Raw genomic sequence first — 18,051 nt, 5'->3', positions numbered from 1 at the left:
AACAGCTGTGCCCCTCTTCTCGAACATTACCAGCAAGCAGGACATCTTACCAAGAAACGGAAATTGCAAGTGGCCGAATAATTCTCAAGGAGTGCGCGTGTTACCTGTAGGCAACAGGCTCATTTGCCTCTGGAATTCAAGTTCAATTACCTGGACATTAATGTTAACTATGCAGATACTGTCAACCTACAGGCATCGATTTATATTTCATAAAACTGTTTTCTCTTCAGCAAGTTGTGGTGTCAAATTAAATGCTCTTATTATCATTCTCAAATAATGTTTTCTTTTTTCTCTCCTTTTGTATGTGGGATTTATTATTATTATTATTATTATAATAATTAATAGTTTCTCCCCTTTTATTACTATTTTTTGCCTAATTTCCCAGACTAACTGTTTCGTCGGTCTACTTCTCTTTCTTTGTGATCTGTTTTCCGTTTATCCATGTATTTGCTTTCTCATTCCATTGGTTCAGCTGGGTCCTCAGAGACCACCTTTCCCAATTCTTCTGCTTTAAGGACTTCAATTCCCAGCTGCCCTAGGGTGCTTCATGGTTTTATGGGACTTCAGTATTCATCTTTTAGGATTCTGGTGGTTCCTTATTGTTCAACTGAATATCATGCCCCCACCCGCTTTTGATGGTAACAACCTTTTTTTAAATTGTAACTCTTTTTCTGCTTTCTTGAGATTAACACAAGTTAGTGTGTCCTGCCCTTGGGTAGTCTTACAATTTCCATCACTTCACTAGAACTTCACGTGACCGGACTGTGCGTGTTGATGCAATAGAATGTCTGTCCGCTTTATGCGAAGGGTAGTCACAGTAGGCACTACTCTCCTAGGCCTGCATTTATGAAGGTGCCTGCTGCCTTTTTGTTTTGGAAGCGTTGAGGGCACTGCCTTTAATTGACGGTCTGTGCACAATCTGACAATGGGCTTTAGGAGCAGCCAAACAAAGGGAGATTTGGGCCCTGGGAAATTTGGGACAATGGGTCAGCCCGGGCTATATTTGGACTTCATTGGGCTAGTCCTGGGGTAGGCTACGCTGGGCTTCAGGCGCAATATATAGGTGCCCATTTTATATGGTCAGTCACCATTGTGATAGGTGACACAGTGACCATCAGCAGCAGCTAGTGATTTCCCCTCCCACCTGGCCCTTGAAATTATGGTTCCTTTTTAGATAAAGGTGGGTAAAATTAATTGAGTACCTCGGGTAGTTAGTGTTCCGCAAATGTGCAAAAGGCAGAATCTTTGCATTTGATTGTCTCTTGGAGCAGGTTCAAGGCAGTAGGTAGTTTCAATTGCCATGGTTATTCATTAAAATGATGGTTGTGAACATAGGGGAAGCAGGACAATGGGGGGCGGTGGTAAAAAAGTTGAAACCTTTAGGAATAAAATGAAAAGTTAGAAGTTAGGATACATAGATAGTTAGATGCTAAATGATGTAAGTTAAAGTGTATATGGATGTTAAGGTTAACAGTTCAATGCCAGGGTAAGAGTTGCAAGACTAAGATGTTAAGGGGAGGCAGGAGATGTAGGGGTTGGGAGCAGGAGAATTAGGTGAAGTACTGTATAGTGAGGTCTAATCTTGTGAGGCAATTGCCTAGAGTTTTTGTTTGTTGTGATATGCACTTGTCTTTAATAAAGGGGGCTTTTTCACCCAAGACTTAAGGATGTGATCTGTGTGTCCTCTTTTTTGTCCAATTTGGTGATGGTTGTCCATTTCTTCCTGTGCTGATTTTTCTAGATGGGGAGCGCATGCCTGTCCTTCCATTCTCATCTGTCACTCCACTGTCATGGAGCATACTAAGTGGTAATAAGTTGCCCATGGCCTTACCTTTGACTGGTTGTTCCACAAACTTTCTTACAGTTGTTAGATTCATTTCTACAATGTAATTCTGTGTTTGGGTATTACCTACACATTTTCACATGCTTTTTATTTCCTTTGATACAACAGTTGTCTTTATCATTTTATTTTCTGAAATCATGGCATTTACCTTGTTAGCCTATGCCTGTTTTGTTTTCTTACTTTTTGTTCCCCAGGTTGCTTTCTCTAAAGTGTCCTTTAACATCTGTCCTGATGATGATCCTGGTCAAGTAAACCGTTGTGGTAAAAATGTTGAATGTCGACTTTTTCACCTTGGGCAATAGGAACTGCATCATCCTCTATATTCAAATTTCAAAAGTTTTTCTGTGTTTAAACTATTGATCATATGAGATGTCTATTTGTAGACTATTGTTTGCTTTTTAATTAACAGATGTTTTTTAATTGAATTTATTTGCACCTTGTTACACTTTTTCTACAACCTCGTCACATTGTATGCACATACTGAGTGTTGGTATAATACTTTGCTATAAGATTTGCATTTATATTTTTGATAAACAAGTTCTCTTTTGCATTTTACCTCATTGTGGTATTTTGTTGAATTTGGCCAATATTGTTTGTGTTTATATATATATACATATATATATATATATATATATATATATATATATATATATATATATATATATATATATATATATATATATATATATATATATATATATATATATATATATATATATATATTTATGTTACCTACTGGCGGTCGTCAGTAGGTAGTTATAGTTAGGATTTTTTTCAATGCAAAATCTCAACATTCTATTGGGAATAACTTTGGCGCCGGTTGAGGAATCTGCCTGAAAATTTCCTCAAATTTGCCTCGCGGCGCTCCGGTCCTTCCCTGAAAGTTTGGGGGGGATTCATCAAGCAGGGGCCAAGAAAAAAGGGGGGTCCCAAAATGTGTTTTTGGCAAGTTAATTTCCATAGGGCGGTCGACCTCACTTTTAGACCGAACGGCTGAATGGATTTCCACCAAACTTGGCAAAATTGTAGGGACTGGTAGCCCGATGTGCCTTTGCTATGTCTCAAGATATGTGCTCCAGTGGATTTTGAGTAATTTAGGTTAAAAAAATATATATATCTATGGCCGCGCTCCGGTACGCGCACCGGGGAGCGCTCCGGGCGAGCTACGCGACTTGCACGTGGAAAGCTGATTGACTCTCGGGTGTCTGTAAATATTCGAAACAGTCTGGAGCGTCCGCCATCTTGTGTCTCGGTAAGATCGAGACACAAGAGGAGGCAAAAACAAAGGGGGAAATGACCATAAGGGGGCAGAGTAGACCCCCCCTGATCCCCTAGGTTTGATGTGGGGGCCATAAAAGGGCCCCGCGGGGCAAAACATTTTTCTTTTTTTTCGATTTGCGCGGGGGGAGTGCCCGGTACGCGCACCGGGGAGCGGACCGGGGAGCGTACCATGGGGAAAAAAGAATGACAGAGTTTTTAAAACATGTAGCCTTTTTTATAAATTGGTGGTAGTTCTAAAAAGAACAGTTTTTTTCCTTCTTTTTGTTGTTTTATATTTTTTAAAGTTTTTTTGAACATTTTGTACTTTTTTTGGCTTTTATGAACTATTTTATATTTTTTTTGTAATTTTTATGGGGAGAAAAAAAAACAGGGAATTGAAAATGTCTCAACTGGAGCAAAAAAAAAAACAGGAAAAAATTAGGGTTTTTAGGGGCAATTGTGGTTGTCACCAGCAAGGAGGATGAGCTTCATGCTCTGTTCACCATAGGAGATGGTCTTACCACAAAAAATACATGTAATTCTGAATTCCGCAAACCGTGGTTGTATGCAAGGGATCGTCTCCCTTGTCTCTGGTCCCGATGGAGTGGGTTGCTTTCTTTTGGAGGTGGTGGTTGAAGATTGGGGAGGGTTACTGGCCAGTTCTCTCATCTCTGCAGCAGAATAGTTGTTCGGATGCTTGCGCTGCATGTGTCTAATCATGGTATTATTACCAAAAGAATATTTTTTGTTAGGGTTCCCCCTTGAAAGTTCCATGCCACAGATTAGGCAAGTCACCTTGGGCGCATTGACTTTCTTCTTGCCCTCTGGTATAGAAAAAAACTCCCATACAATGTGCTGCCTTGGCTTGTATGGGGTATTGTCTTCTTGCAGCCACCTTCTCCCCACCTCCTCCTCCTCTTCCTCCTCCTCCTCTTCTTGACCACCAATGTAATGATCTGGTGGGGCCTCTTGGTGGTGGTTGTGGTGGTGCAGATGCTCCAGCTGCTGCTGCTACTGTAGCCATTTTATAGTACAAAATATTTCTCAAAGATGTTCAAACAGGTCTTCCTCAGTCAAAGGACAAAGTCAGAATAAGGAAAAAGGGTGGGGTCTTTCATCATTCGGAAAAAAAACTGTCCTGAACCAATGAAAAGTGTTATTTTCAGGTCACATGACCTGGGTTTTCATCATTTGGAAACCAAAACTGTTTTGCACCAATAAAAAGTGTTATTTTCAGGTCACATGACACGACGCGCTTACACAACGCGTCTTCGGGCGCGCCCCGGGTCGCGTCGCGTAAGCGCGTCGGATGTTTACGCTGCGCGATCGTATTCGCTCGAGTGCTTCCGGGTGCGCTTACGCCGTGCGTATTACGCGGACGCGGCTACGCGATACGTCACGATGATGTTTTCGTTCGCGGCAATAGCGCTGACGGGACGCTAACCGGTGCGCACCTCGGGGCGCGCCGAAAAACTGCGCTTTCCGGTGCGCACACCGGGGCGCGCACCGGGAGCACACCAAGGCAAAAAAAATAAAAAATAATATTAATATTAATATATAAGTATACAATATAGGATTCATTATAAAAAATATTACATTTCAGAGGTTTGAGGCCCTATATATAGTTAGGAATTAGCATTTAAAAAACCTTTGAAATTCACTGAAAAAACCATAGGTTTCACACCAGTTATAGTTAGGAATTTGCATTTAAAAAACCTATTAAATTCACTGAAAAAATCATAGGTTTCACACCAGTTATAGTTAGGAATTAGCATTTAAAAAACCTATGAAATTCACTGAAAAAACCATAGGTTTCACACCAGTTATAGTTAGGAATTAGCATTTAAAAAACCTATTAAATTCACTGAAAAAACCATAGGTTTCACACCAGTTATAGTTATGAAGAAGTTTAACTCGCATAAAACCATTGAAATTCCCACGTTATAGTTAGTTGGACTCACTATAACTTGCGCGTGCAATGCACTGCTGATGACGTCACATATTACATCACTCATGACATGGTCAGTGACATCACTCATGACATCACTGATGACACCATCCTTGTGACAGAGTGACAGACCTCCATGAAACACATATGGAAAAATAAAAATAAAAATTTTCTAAAAAATTGAGATACCCATACCAGTTACAACAACCAATTCAATAATTGCACCATCTATATACACATCCACTCATTCACCAACAGTTCTATATAGTCACTCATACATATACTCACTCATCATATGTAGTGATTCACCTATACATCCTGTTACACACCGACAGTCATCCAAAAGTTACTCTCACACATACTCACACATGCAAGTAAACTATTGAACATCCATTTATTTGCATATACGGCTGTACACACACTACCACCTTACTTCTAAGGAAACTTACACATACTTACTCTCTTAAACAATCACTTATAGAAACACATAATTATTTAAACAGGAACTCTTTCAATATCTCACTCTCACATATACTCACCTATATACATCAATACTCACATATACTAGATTAAAACATATGTAGTTACTGATAAAGACACTAGTGAGACAGTCATTCAATCACTAACACACACATATACACACTCATCCACCCATACAGTCCTGCACATATGCTGTCTTCAAAACACATACAAAGAGAGAGTTAGTCATTTATGCATCTATGTGATAAGTAATACCCCCACCAAACCATACAAACACTCATACTGTTACTAAAAAAACATCTAATAACCCATATACCTACACATGTACCTACTCACCAACCCATGCAGCCACTTATACACAAAGTGAAACACGAATACATATATATAAATATTTAAACATTACTTACTAATATATGTATTCACTAAGAAACACTTAAGTTAAATAATCAATTTTTTATACAAAAAATCCATTTAGACACTTATTTAAACATTTAATTTTCCATCAACTTTTACATATACATATATAAAACAACTGGATGGTGTCATCAGTGATGTCATGAGTGATGTCACTGACCATGTCATGAGTGATGTAATATGTGACATCATCAGCAGTGCATTGCACGCGCAAGTTATAGTGAGTCCAACTAACTATAACGTGGGAATTTCAATGGTTTTATGCGAGTAAAACTTCCTGCTAACTATAACTGGTGTGAAACCTATGGTTTTTTCAGTGAATTTAATAGGTTTTTTAAATGCTAATTCCTAACTATAACTGATGTGAAACCTATGGTTTTTTCAGTGAATATATATATGTAGGAGCGGCTTGACTGGCCGAGAACGGACAAAGGGAACATCGAGCCCTGCTGGTTTGGGCCACCGCACAAAGAAAAACAACACTTGAGCCTCCGCCATGGACCAGCCCATTCTGCCTCAACATATGGCATTGTGGGAGTTGTGGTGCGATGGCAGTAACATGCACTGCAGCAGGTGTGCTTCACCGCAAGGGGGAGGAGCGGAGCCTTGTTTCCATCAAAGGGCAGCAGGAGGCACTTACCGGGACATTCTGTCGGGTGAAGGGCGCTGAGGAAGGCAAATGCGCCGAAATGCATTCGCCGCCACTGGACTGTGCGTTGCCGTCAATAAAGCTGCTCTGAAAAGTATCTCCTCTGTGGTTGCCACCTTCTTCTTTTTGTGAATGGCCTTTTGAATATATATATATATATATATATATATATATATATATATATATACAGTTCCACAAGTTGCCAAAGCTTTTAGGATGCACTCTCCATCGGGAATAATAGGCAACAACGCAATCTGTATCAATTTAAACAACGTTTTTCTGTTTTCCCAGGTCAGCCCACTAATGGCTAAATTGCAAATATATTAAGAGTGGACATTGTTTGTTTAACACGTACAACGAGGCTGATGAAAAAACTGCTGCTCCCACAATGCAATTCTGTGTGATTACGAGTCCCCACCTGATGGTAATAAAAGGGATGTAGAGAACTCGGCAGCAGTCTTTGCCTTTCATTTTGATGTCGCTCTGCCTGTGACCAAGGACCGTGTATGTCTGAAACGCGTAAGGCAACCTTATTGACCAGGGGTTTACAGATTGCGTTGTTGCCTATTATTCCCGATGGAGAGTGCATCCTAAAAGCTTTGGCAACTTGTGGAACTGTATAATTTGAACGGCAGCCATGCCGTGAGGTCTGCACCACCGCAGTGAGACATTGCGGCCCGAGGCTCTGGATGTTTGGAGCCGTCTTCGGTCCATCTGGATGGCTTATCAATTTAAACAACGTTTTTCTGTTTTCCCAGGTCAGCCCACTAATGGCTAAATTGCAAATATATTAAGAGTGGACATTGTTTGTTTAACACGTACAACGAGGCTGATGAAAAAACTGCTGCTCCCACAATGCAATTCTGTGTGATTACGAGTCCCCACCTGATGGTAATAAAAGGGATGTAGAGAACTCGGCAGCAGTCTTTGCCTTTCATTTTGATGTCGCTCTGCCTGTGACCAAGGACAGTGTATGTCTGAAACGCGTAAGGCAACCTTATTGACCAGGGGTTTACAGATTGCGTTGTTGCCTATTATTCCCGATGGAGAGTGCATCCTAAAAGCTTTGGCAACTTGTGGAACTGTATATATATATATATATATATATTTGTTGATCTACCTATTGTCTTTCCCCCTTCCCCTCAAGTAAACAATACATTTTTCTCATTGTAATAATCCTGGTTCTTAGGGTGACAGGGTTCACACTGTCTTATGTTGCACATGTATGTACAGTGGTCAAGACACCCTAGTCTCTCCATTAGGGAGGTTTCCTGATGCTTAGCGGCAAAGAGGGCATCATGAAGTCCAGGGTTCAATCTACCACCACTCGATATAACTAGGCATGTCCTTAGCTCCAGTAATGTCTCCGTTAATAGTCCTAGGGGCACCTGAAATCTCATGTATGCAATTGCCAGGTGTTTCTACTTTAAGGGTACACCATTCCTTTGCACTGGATGCTGCAGAGCCCTGGTTGATTTCTAAGAATTCCTGAATTTGGAACGCTAGTGAGCTATGGGAAAAGTGATACTCCAACATGCATCCCTGCACACACCAGGTAAGGTTTGTTGGGACCTTTTCCCAAACTGAGGGATGTTATGAGGGGGCTCTGGTCAGAGATGGAAAGCTGTAGGTAGTCTCCGATGCTGCAAATTTGGAACAGAGATGGGCAGAAACAATGACAATTATGTGGAGGAGAGTAATATGAGTATTATCTGAGTCCTCAAAGGTGGTGTCACCAGAAATGTGTTAATGCCCAGTGCTGAAGTCACGTGATCAGCAATTAGGCATTGCTGACTGTGGGAGCCAGAGGTAATGGCGTGGGTGGGGTCTGCAAGGGTTAAATTTATAAATACATTAAAGTCACCACATAACACTCAGGGGAGGTGTGTTCACACATCAACTTTATTTGAAAGATGGGCAAAGAATGTAGACAGTTCTGTATTTGGGAAATACGTGCTACCCAACACTAGAGGGATTTCATCTAGGGAGCCCCCACAAGGGCAAACCTACCACCAGGGCTGGGCCAATAATAGTGGACTTAGCAGTGGAGGGGACCCCAGTCCGGATGCAGCTCAGTGCCCCTCTAGCTTTGGCAGAATAAGTGGTGATGAAAATCTGCTAGTGCCATCCTTTCTAAAGACAAGATGTTTACAGGGTTCTACTGTGCGTCTCCTGAAGGATTGCCCATTGTGTGCCCATATGTGTAAGAAAGAATTGTATTTTGTAGCGTCAACTTGCGGTTTGCATCCCCCTAATGTTCCAGTATGTTAGTATATAAGGTGTGTTTTATGGGGGGAGGCATGAAATGTGGTAAAGGGAGGCACCTTCATTCATTGGAGTGGTGCTTGTGCAAACTGAGCTGTCCGTGCCCCACTCTTAGGTGTAATAGCATCATCCAGTTGTGAAGGAATAGGCTGTCGGGGATCTAAAGGAAGACAAGAGAAAACCCAACAGGGCAGCCAGCAAATGGCCAATTGCCCAAAAAGTAATGTGAGTTGCTCAAACAGCATTGGTGATGAGCACTATGATGAGCCCAAAATCATGGCAATGGTTGATCCAGTTGAAGTCTGGCCAGGGTGAAGGGGATGTGGAGGAGCTGGAAGGTTATCTCATGGAAGGCACTTTTTCTCAAGCTGGAGGAGCCAAACACAGATTGCGAGTTTTACTTCTATTTAAGTCACCAAGGTTCAAAGAGTATGGGACCATTATGGTGGACGTGGTTGCACCTGTGAAGGGGAAACCCAAAGACAACAATGTGCTATTACCACAGATCACAGCAGTCAGAGTGGATACCATGGGATGGGACCGCAAGATGCAAAGGGGACCCAGGAAGGTAGAAGCATTGCTGCTTCAGAGGAAGTAGATGTTTTTCTACTGTGTAGCTAATCTGCCTGGGGTTGAGGCCCTCCAGCCTTCAGCCCAGTCCCAGACAGGCTCCAACTCTGTGAAGAAAAAGACATTATGATCTGTCATGACTTTACGTTTTGTTGGGAAGATCTGGGAATATTTAATCCCCTTGTCTTGAACATTTCTCTTCACATTTTATTTATTGAAGTTTTGTATAGCGCTAGCTGGAACCGAGGGTATCAGAGCGCTTCACAGCATGTACAAATTATGAGCAGACAAGTTTTGGATGGAAAAGGAGAGCAAGGAGGTCCACTGGTGTTGAACAGCCAGAGTATAATCCAGAAGGAGCAAACTCAATGATCCCAGCTAGGCATGCGGCTCAAAGTGTTTTGTCTTTGTCATTATAATGGAGGAGCCTGGTGATCAAGGGCCGAGCAGGTTGAGGGGGCACATACAGTGGATGGCATTTGCCAGAATCACAATGTGTCCTTTTGTCTGAGAAAAAGGGAAGAGATTTGGGTCAGGTGTAAAATATTTTATTCAGTGTTCAAGGAAATAAGCTGTGGTTTTTCCCTCTATAATTTCCAGAAGGCCTATAACCTGAGGATTTTCCTCCAAGAGCATCCCTCTGCATACTCAGCTCTGCCCTCAAGGAATTGTATTGAGTGTTCAACTCTAGGAGTTAGCGATGATGATTTTGGGTAGTGGGATATAGGTCTGGCAATTCCCCACATCTAGTGTAATTGCATCCATCTTTGCTTCCAGTGATGTTTGAGTGGTGCTAATTACTTCCAATATGAAGTCCAATTGATAGGAGGCAGGGTGATCTGGAGCGCTTCCTGGTGACAGCTTCCTTTTATCTGGTAGAGCAGGTCGGAGTCAGAAGTACGAGTTACCTCTATAAGGACCTATATTACTTTAACATTGAATAAATCTTAACTATTTTTAAGAAGATGCCAAAGAGGAAAGCTGAAACTTCAAAGTATTATCAAAACATGATTTTTATTTTTTATTTTATTTTTTCAGATAAATATATTTGTGAACATTTATCCATCTGTACATATCATTTTATCATATATCATGTTCAACAGAAATTCATCACCATTACCAATACATTTTTGAAAATCCGTAAAGTGCAAATGCAGACAATAAAGCATAAGAAAAAATGTGCCCTCTAGCAATATATAATCCTGACATTCATACATACATCCTCACATATAAATATATATTGTTAATCACCTTCCTTATCTTATTGTTGATAGTAGAGTGGTTCAATACACAGACAAGCTTCTGTTCTTGGGATTTCGGTGTTGGATTGAGCAGGACATCTCTGTTATAGTATTTCGCTCTCTTCATGGAATTGCGTATGAGGCGTTTAGGATATCCTCTTGCAAGTAGACGTTCTGTTAGTTTGCTGGCATGTGTCATGAAGTCTTTGGTGGTTGTGCAATTTCTTTTTATTCGTAGAAATTCCCCAAACGGGATGGAATCTTTCTGACAGTTGGGGTGGTAACTTCCGTGTTCTAAGATGGTATTTGTAGCTGTCGGTTTGCTATATAGGTCGACTGTTAGTTCTCCTTCTGTGTGTCGTATCCATATATCAAGGAATTCTACCTTGTCAGAAGAGAAGTTGTGGGTAAATTTTAAGTTTGTGTCTGCCAAGTTGAGCCATTAAATAAATTCATTTAACATGTCTTCTGTTCCCGACCAGATGAAAAAGACATCGTCAATAAATCTGTGCCATCTGGAGATGTTTTTGAAGAATGGCGCAACTTCATTAAAGATGTTTTTACGCTCAAATTCTCCCATATATATATTGGCTATGCTGGGGGCACAAGAGGCCCCCATGCTGACACCTTTGACTTGATGATATAAGTCATCTTTGAATTCCAAAAAATTGTTTTGTAGGACTAATCTCAAACATTCCAGTATGAAGGTGTTAGGTCTAGATCCTGGTGTTCTGGCTAGAAGTGCTGCGACTGATTCGATAGCTTTGTTCTGTGGAATGTTCATATATAGAGATTCAATGTCACATGTGACAAGCAACTGTGTGGCGTTATTGAAAGGTGAATGCTCTAGAACTCTGATCATATGTCCAGTATCTTTGATATAGGAGGCGTAAGTGGTGGTAAGTGGACACAGAAAGGAATCTAGATATTTTGAAAGAGGTTCCGTGCTTGAGATGATAGAGGCAACTATTGGTCTTAGAGGAGGGTCCGATATATTCTTGTGTGTTTTTGGAACACCATAGATGGCAGGGACCACTGGATTAGTGTTGATGAGGTAGTCCATTTCTTTTTGGCAGATGTACCCTTCAGTGAAGGCTTTGGACACTGTTTCCTTTATTTCTTCTGCTAGGGCAGTTAGAGATCGTCTACTTGTTCTTTTGTAGTGCTCTTCTGTTCCTAACATCTGATTTATTTTCTCTGTGTAGTGGTTTGTGTTCATAATCACAATTCCTCCTGCTTTGTCGCACGGTTTTATTATGATGTCTTGATTACTTTGTAGTGTTTTCAAAGCTTGTCGTTCTTTTATTTCTAGATTTGTGTGAGGTTGTGGGATGTATTTCAACACTCTTTCCAGTTCTTTAAGGACACTTTTTTCAAAAATCGCTACTTCTAGTCAAAGCATGTCTAGAGTTGGGGTGAATGTGGACGGTGGTTTACAGCCTGATAGGTTTTCTTCTTCTTCTCTTGCTTCTGTATTGTCAAAGTATTTCTTTAATCTGATCTTTCTGAAAAAGGAGAAAATGTCCTGATGGATTTGAAATCTGTTTGCTCCAGTACTAGGGATGTATGATAGACCTTTACTTAGAACTCGAACTTCCTCTGATGATAGATTATGTGAGGATAGATTGAAGATTGGTATGGAAGTGTTATTTCGATTTTTCATTGTTTCCAATACTGCTGTTGTCTCGTCTGTACATATGGTTGAGGATGTGGAGGGTTCGGTTGTTGGTATTGATTCGGTTGTTGGTATTGATTTTGGTTCGTTGTTGGATATCGGGGTCTTCCTCGTCCTCTGCCCCTCGATAAAAAAGGTTGACGTGGGCCTTGATTCGGTCTTCCCGAAAATTGGCCTCTTTGGTTATGATTAGGGTAGCCATAGTCATAATCTTCCTCTGTCATCTGTCCTTCTTGGTCTGAATCTGAGGAGTTTGTTTCTGAAAAGTTTTGGATTCTCACTCTTTTGTTAAATCTAAGATTGTAATGGGTCTGATCATATGTTCTGGTTCCTCCAGTTGGGTCCTCTTGGTGTTGGGTGTAAAAATCCGGTTTTAGGTATGGATAGATTTTCTCCTGCAAACCATCGGACATCTTTTCTCAATTTGTCCATTTTCTTCTTTGTGAGGTACATATCAAATTCTTCTATCTCTTCATTGATTTCTTGGAGTGTTTTCTTTGCGTCTTCTAATGATGGACTTGCCTTAAGTTTCTCTTCTAGCTCGAGAATTTCTTTTTGTAATGCAGCTAGCATTTCTCTCACTGTATTGATAATAAGGAGCATCCAATCACGTGAACAGCGATTTGCTATAAGAGACCATCGCTCCAAGAAGCTACGCACCTCCACAAATAGGGCCGGCATGTTCCTGACTCTTAACCCTATGGGGATTGCTCCTGCTTTTAAGTATTCCCCCATGAAGAATGCATGAGATTTCATTCGTTTGGCTTTCTTTTTTAAGTTTACAAGCTTTAACCAATCTGTGTTGGTTCTAGGTGTGCTATTGGTATTAGTCTTGTTACCACCTGTAATTTGATCCATCATGTTAAGGAAATCTTCATTGGAGAAACCAAAAGTTTTTAAATTGTCCATGGTTTTTGACAATGTGTAAGTTATTAAACAAGTAGGGTGGCAGGAATGATTAAGGTGAAGAGTGAACAGAAATTAGTTAAGTACAGGAGATAGACACGATCAGATGAATGGAGGGTAAAAAAGATCTTTACTGCGTGAAGTGTCGTCAACAAAGAAGTTTGTGCTATGAGCAGTATGGAACAAAAGATGAAAGTAAGACTGTTGAGACAGGCAAAGAGAGAGAGTTCTCCCAATTGATTTCAGGTCCAGAGGGGGGAGACAAAAACAGGCAGAAAGTACGAGTTACCTCTATAAGGACCTATATTACTTTAACATTGAATAAATCTTAACTATTTTTAAGAAGATGCCAAAGAGGAAAGCTGAAACTTCAAAGTATTATCAAAACATGTTTTTTATTTTTTATTTTATTTTTTTCAGATAAATATATTTGTGAACATTTATCCATCTGTACATATCATTTTATCATATATCATGTTCAACAGAAATTCATCACCATTACCAATACATTTTTGAAAATCCGTAAAGTGCAAATGCAGACAATAAAGCATAAGAAAAAATGTGCCCTCTAGCAATATATAATCCTGACATTCATACATACATCCTCACATATAAATCATACCATTTCAATTTCTTAAAAGACATACCTAACACCATAAATACATAGACTAAGTAACACAAGACAAAGAAAAAAAGAGACAACCCAAAGGTGTACTTGATGGAATACAATAAGAACTTAGATGTAATAGTTCTGCCAGTTAGCTTTTTGGTCTAGATGGAGTTGACCAATTTATATCCAGACAGTGGATGTTGGGCCGACGTACATTTCGGTGATGATGTCACCTTCCTCAGGGCCAAGGACAACATGTAAAAAAAAATATATATAGCATATATACAAATTCTCTACTTATTTTAAAAGAACAGGGGCATGGCACAGTTTTCTGAAAATAAAGAGAACGTTTATGAATATAATCATTCTTTATAATCATTCATTATAAAACATTGCAACTCTTTGGCATCGTATATATACACAATTTGCATCAGTATAGTGTTTTTATAAATTCATTTGCATTGACTGCTCATATGAAGCAACAAAACAACCTTATTAGTATCAGATCTAAATAGAGTAAAGAACTTGACAACAGAAAGAATGGTGATATTAGGAAAGCAAGATAGGTTCCCCCAAGATTAGTCACCCAGTGTGCTAGAGACACAGAGCAGGTCGGAGTCTTCCTATGTTGTTACAACAGTAGTAGGAGTTGACTTGCATGGCCTAATAAACTCTGAGAAGGACTTCCAGAGACCAACCAACCCACTGGGACTATCAACACAGCACAAGCAGTGTGATTGAGTGTCCTGTGGCAGTCACTACTTACTAGTGGGAGGCACAGCTTTCTTCGTTCAGGGCACAGGCTTCCCAAGAACATAGAGATGGGTTGAATCATTTTAAATATGGTAGGGGAGATGGAAGTTTCAGAAGTATCAATTTGTAGGGATCCTATGTTAGCTCAAACAGGAGACCATCATCAAGGTCATGGGTGATAATGCCGATGCAGTACTCCAGTGCTGCCAATGTCAATCTTGCAAATGTGTGGGTGGGTCACCCAGATGATGCCCTCACTGGGCACTGTAACAATCGCCTCAGGTATGGTGTGTTATCTCCCCGTTATTCTCTTTGTGAGGTTATCAATGTTAAGGTGACCGACCCATGTCAGGCCACCACATTCAATCAAGACATAGTGTAAGTGCCAAGGATCAGCAAATCCCGCCCTTATCTCCTCCCAGGCCTCAACAGGTCATTATGTCAAGGGGAGTTTCTACAGTCTAAGGGGTCAGACGAGGGATCCAGGCATATGGCCTCCACTGACGTTTCCCAAGGTGGACCAACATTACAACTATACAGCAGGACCAAGGCTCCCCAACACCAGTAATATTATCAGGTGGGCGTTCCTGGGGTTAGTTTGTGGGGTCTTTTATTCAGGTACTTAAAGCATACTCAGTGCCACAGGTGTGCAGCTCTCTCTCCTGTGTCATGCTCCAGCGGTTTAATTCTCTAGTCAAGGCCCATTGTGGCTGGCCCATCTGTCCTGCCGGCACATCAATAGGGCTCTCCCCGCAGTTTTGGGCAAATCCGCCTCCTCAGGAGCCGATGGATGGGTCCAGCTCCACTGTAGTCTGCTGTGGTCCCAAGCGCGAACCAAGGGCCCAGTTGATCACTCTGCTGGCCCGCCAGTGGGAGTGCCAATTCATCCCCCACCTCTGGACATGCCAACAAGGATTCAACTGCAAAAATCTCCTCCAAGGGTCCTGCTCTGTGTGGATCGAGGGGAACCAGGTCATGCAAATCCTGCTCCGCCACTGTGCACAACTTCTTTGCTTGGATGGCAACAGGTGTGTCATGGAAAGGAGCAGATAATAGGGTATGCTCTGGAAGTGGCACTTTCTTGTGTCCACCATCTTGACTGCACTGCAACATCCCCCAGTGCAAACCTACTGGTGCTGGTAGCTCCTGGTGCAGCGCTCTTTTTAGGGCCCCCAATTACCTCCTTCTCCACTAATTCCCTCACTACCACCCTCCAACAGTGCCTCCCATCTCTCTATAGACCCTCTCTGAAATCCAGTTCAATTTTTCTAGCACTACTCATAGTTCATTCACACTCATTTCCTTGATTTGCATGGTACATGCTCTTTGCAGCAGGCACATTAACTGTAGGGTCTGCAATAAGATGAGTCAAAACTGCCACCGGACAAAACGCTGATCACACTCCAGCAGGAGCATCCTGACATTTTTATTGTTACCTGAAAACTGCTGTATACACAAGGAACTTCGGAGCACAAGCTTTTAAATCCATAAGTTATTTTTAAAAACAGAGCACCACACCCCCTCCGAGGTCAGCACCAGGTTTGGCTGCACCGGTTGCGCCACCGCTAAGCCATTCTTGCGTGAAGTTGTATGTATGAGTCCAGGCCAGGGGCAGACTCCCAATTTAGCCCAATGGCAGTAACCGTTGGTTGACATTTATGGAAGTCCTGAACCATGGCTAGTGCTTCTGCAACTTTCTGCTGCTCCCTGAAATTAATTACAGGAAGCACAGCGGAGGCTTCCAGAAAGAGAAAGAGAGTAGAAAGAAGGAGATGAGGAGAAACTCTGAATGAGAGAGAGATATGAAGAGTGGAGGAAGGGGGTGAGGCTGGTTTTCCAGGGCTTCTTTTGGTCCCCTGGCAGATCCCGGTTTGAGGCTGTTAGAAATGGGGATCTCTAGTTAGCAATGGTTTGCACCTTTGTGCCAGGCATGATGCAGTAGGAAGTTTAAGGTCCAAAACGACAGGATCACAAAAATAGACCAACAAAATAGTATGTGGTATGTAATGGTCGGTGATATGGTAGTAGTGTACACCAATCTCTGGAAGTCAAGTGCAAACACAAGTCCAATCCTCACCGCTGACAACTATTATTAGAAATGGGGGTCTCTAGTTGGCAATGGTTTGCACCTTTGTCCAAGTAGGGACCCTTCCTTCTAGTCAGGATAAGGGAGTTACACTCCCAAAACAACCCCTGCTCACCCCTTTAATAGCTTGGCGTGAGCAGTCAGGCTTATCTCAGAGGCAGTGCGTAAAGCATTTACACATAACCAAAAGTAATACAGTGAAAACACTACAAAAGGACACCACACTTGTTTAGAAAAATATCCAATATTTTCTTAAAACCAAAATAAGACCAAAACTATAAGAATCCAAAATACAGTACTTAAAAATATATACTCTGCAATCTATCCTCAAAATTGCAGAAATGTCTCAAAACCAAAGTTACTCCGAGTCTGTAGCTCCGTCCAGGTCTACTTACTGCAATATTAAAAGCAACAGAGGCTAACAGTTCCAGCCGACCACGTTGGTACGGGCCAGCTAAAGCGTGGACAGACTCGTGTAACCAGTACCTTTCTTGTTGCGGCTGGCACATTGGTGCCAGACGGTCGGGGCAACTGTTGCGGTTGCATTGGAAAATGAAAAAGTGGTGCAGGGGGAAGTGCCCTTATGATGCGGTGCAGGCAGCGGCTCGGTGATGATCGTCCAGACGGCGTCAGTGAGACCAAGGCTTAAGGTACGAGGCAGAGCTCAATGCAGGCTGGCAGGTTGCAGTACAAGGAAACACCAATCCATAATAACAATTTACAACAGGAGCACTTGCACTTTAATACTGAACAGCAGTGAGTAAGTGCGCAAAGATACTAAACCAGCAAAAACAGAGTCAAAAGCGGGAGGTCAGAAAACAAAAAAAAGACTGGGGAAACGCGCCAAAAGACGCCAGGTCCAACAGAGTCTAATACAGGACTGAAGTAGTGAAATAGGATATGAACAATGCGCATCCCACCATGTCTATTTGAGAATCAAAATCGTACCCCAAAGTGAATTTAGCGCAGGCACATATCCATTTTTTATTCTGTACAGGGGCACTAAAAGCTATTTGAATTGGGCCCAAATGTTCTTATTCCCAGAAAAACTTAATTTTGGTGCTAAGCTTATTAGCAGATTTACCTTTACAATGGACGTGTTGTTGCTCTGGGAAACATTTTCTCGAACTCTTTCCAGTTTCAATCTAATCTTTATTTGCCACCAGAAATACAAAAATAAATTAAGCAAACATATTTAAAAGGTCATAGCACTCTAGGTTGAACTTGGTTCCGACAAGTAATGCATAAAGATAGTGCCATTGATGAGTACACAAAAATGCAATTACATTGCCACCAACAGACTAACTTGTGGGTCTTCACAAACATTTAGAAATGGATCGCTTGAACTTGC

Source organism: Lissotriton vulgaris, chromosome 9, assembly GCF_964263255.1.
Source record: "Lissotriton vulgaris chromosome 9, aLisVul1.2, whole genome shotgun sequence".
Taxonomy (NCBI): Eukaryota; Metazoa; Chordata; class Amphibia; order Caudata; family Salamandridae; genus Lissotriton; species Lissotriton vulgaris.
Note: the sequence above shows the minus strand (reverse complement) of the source record.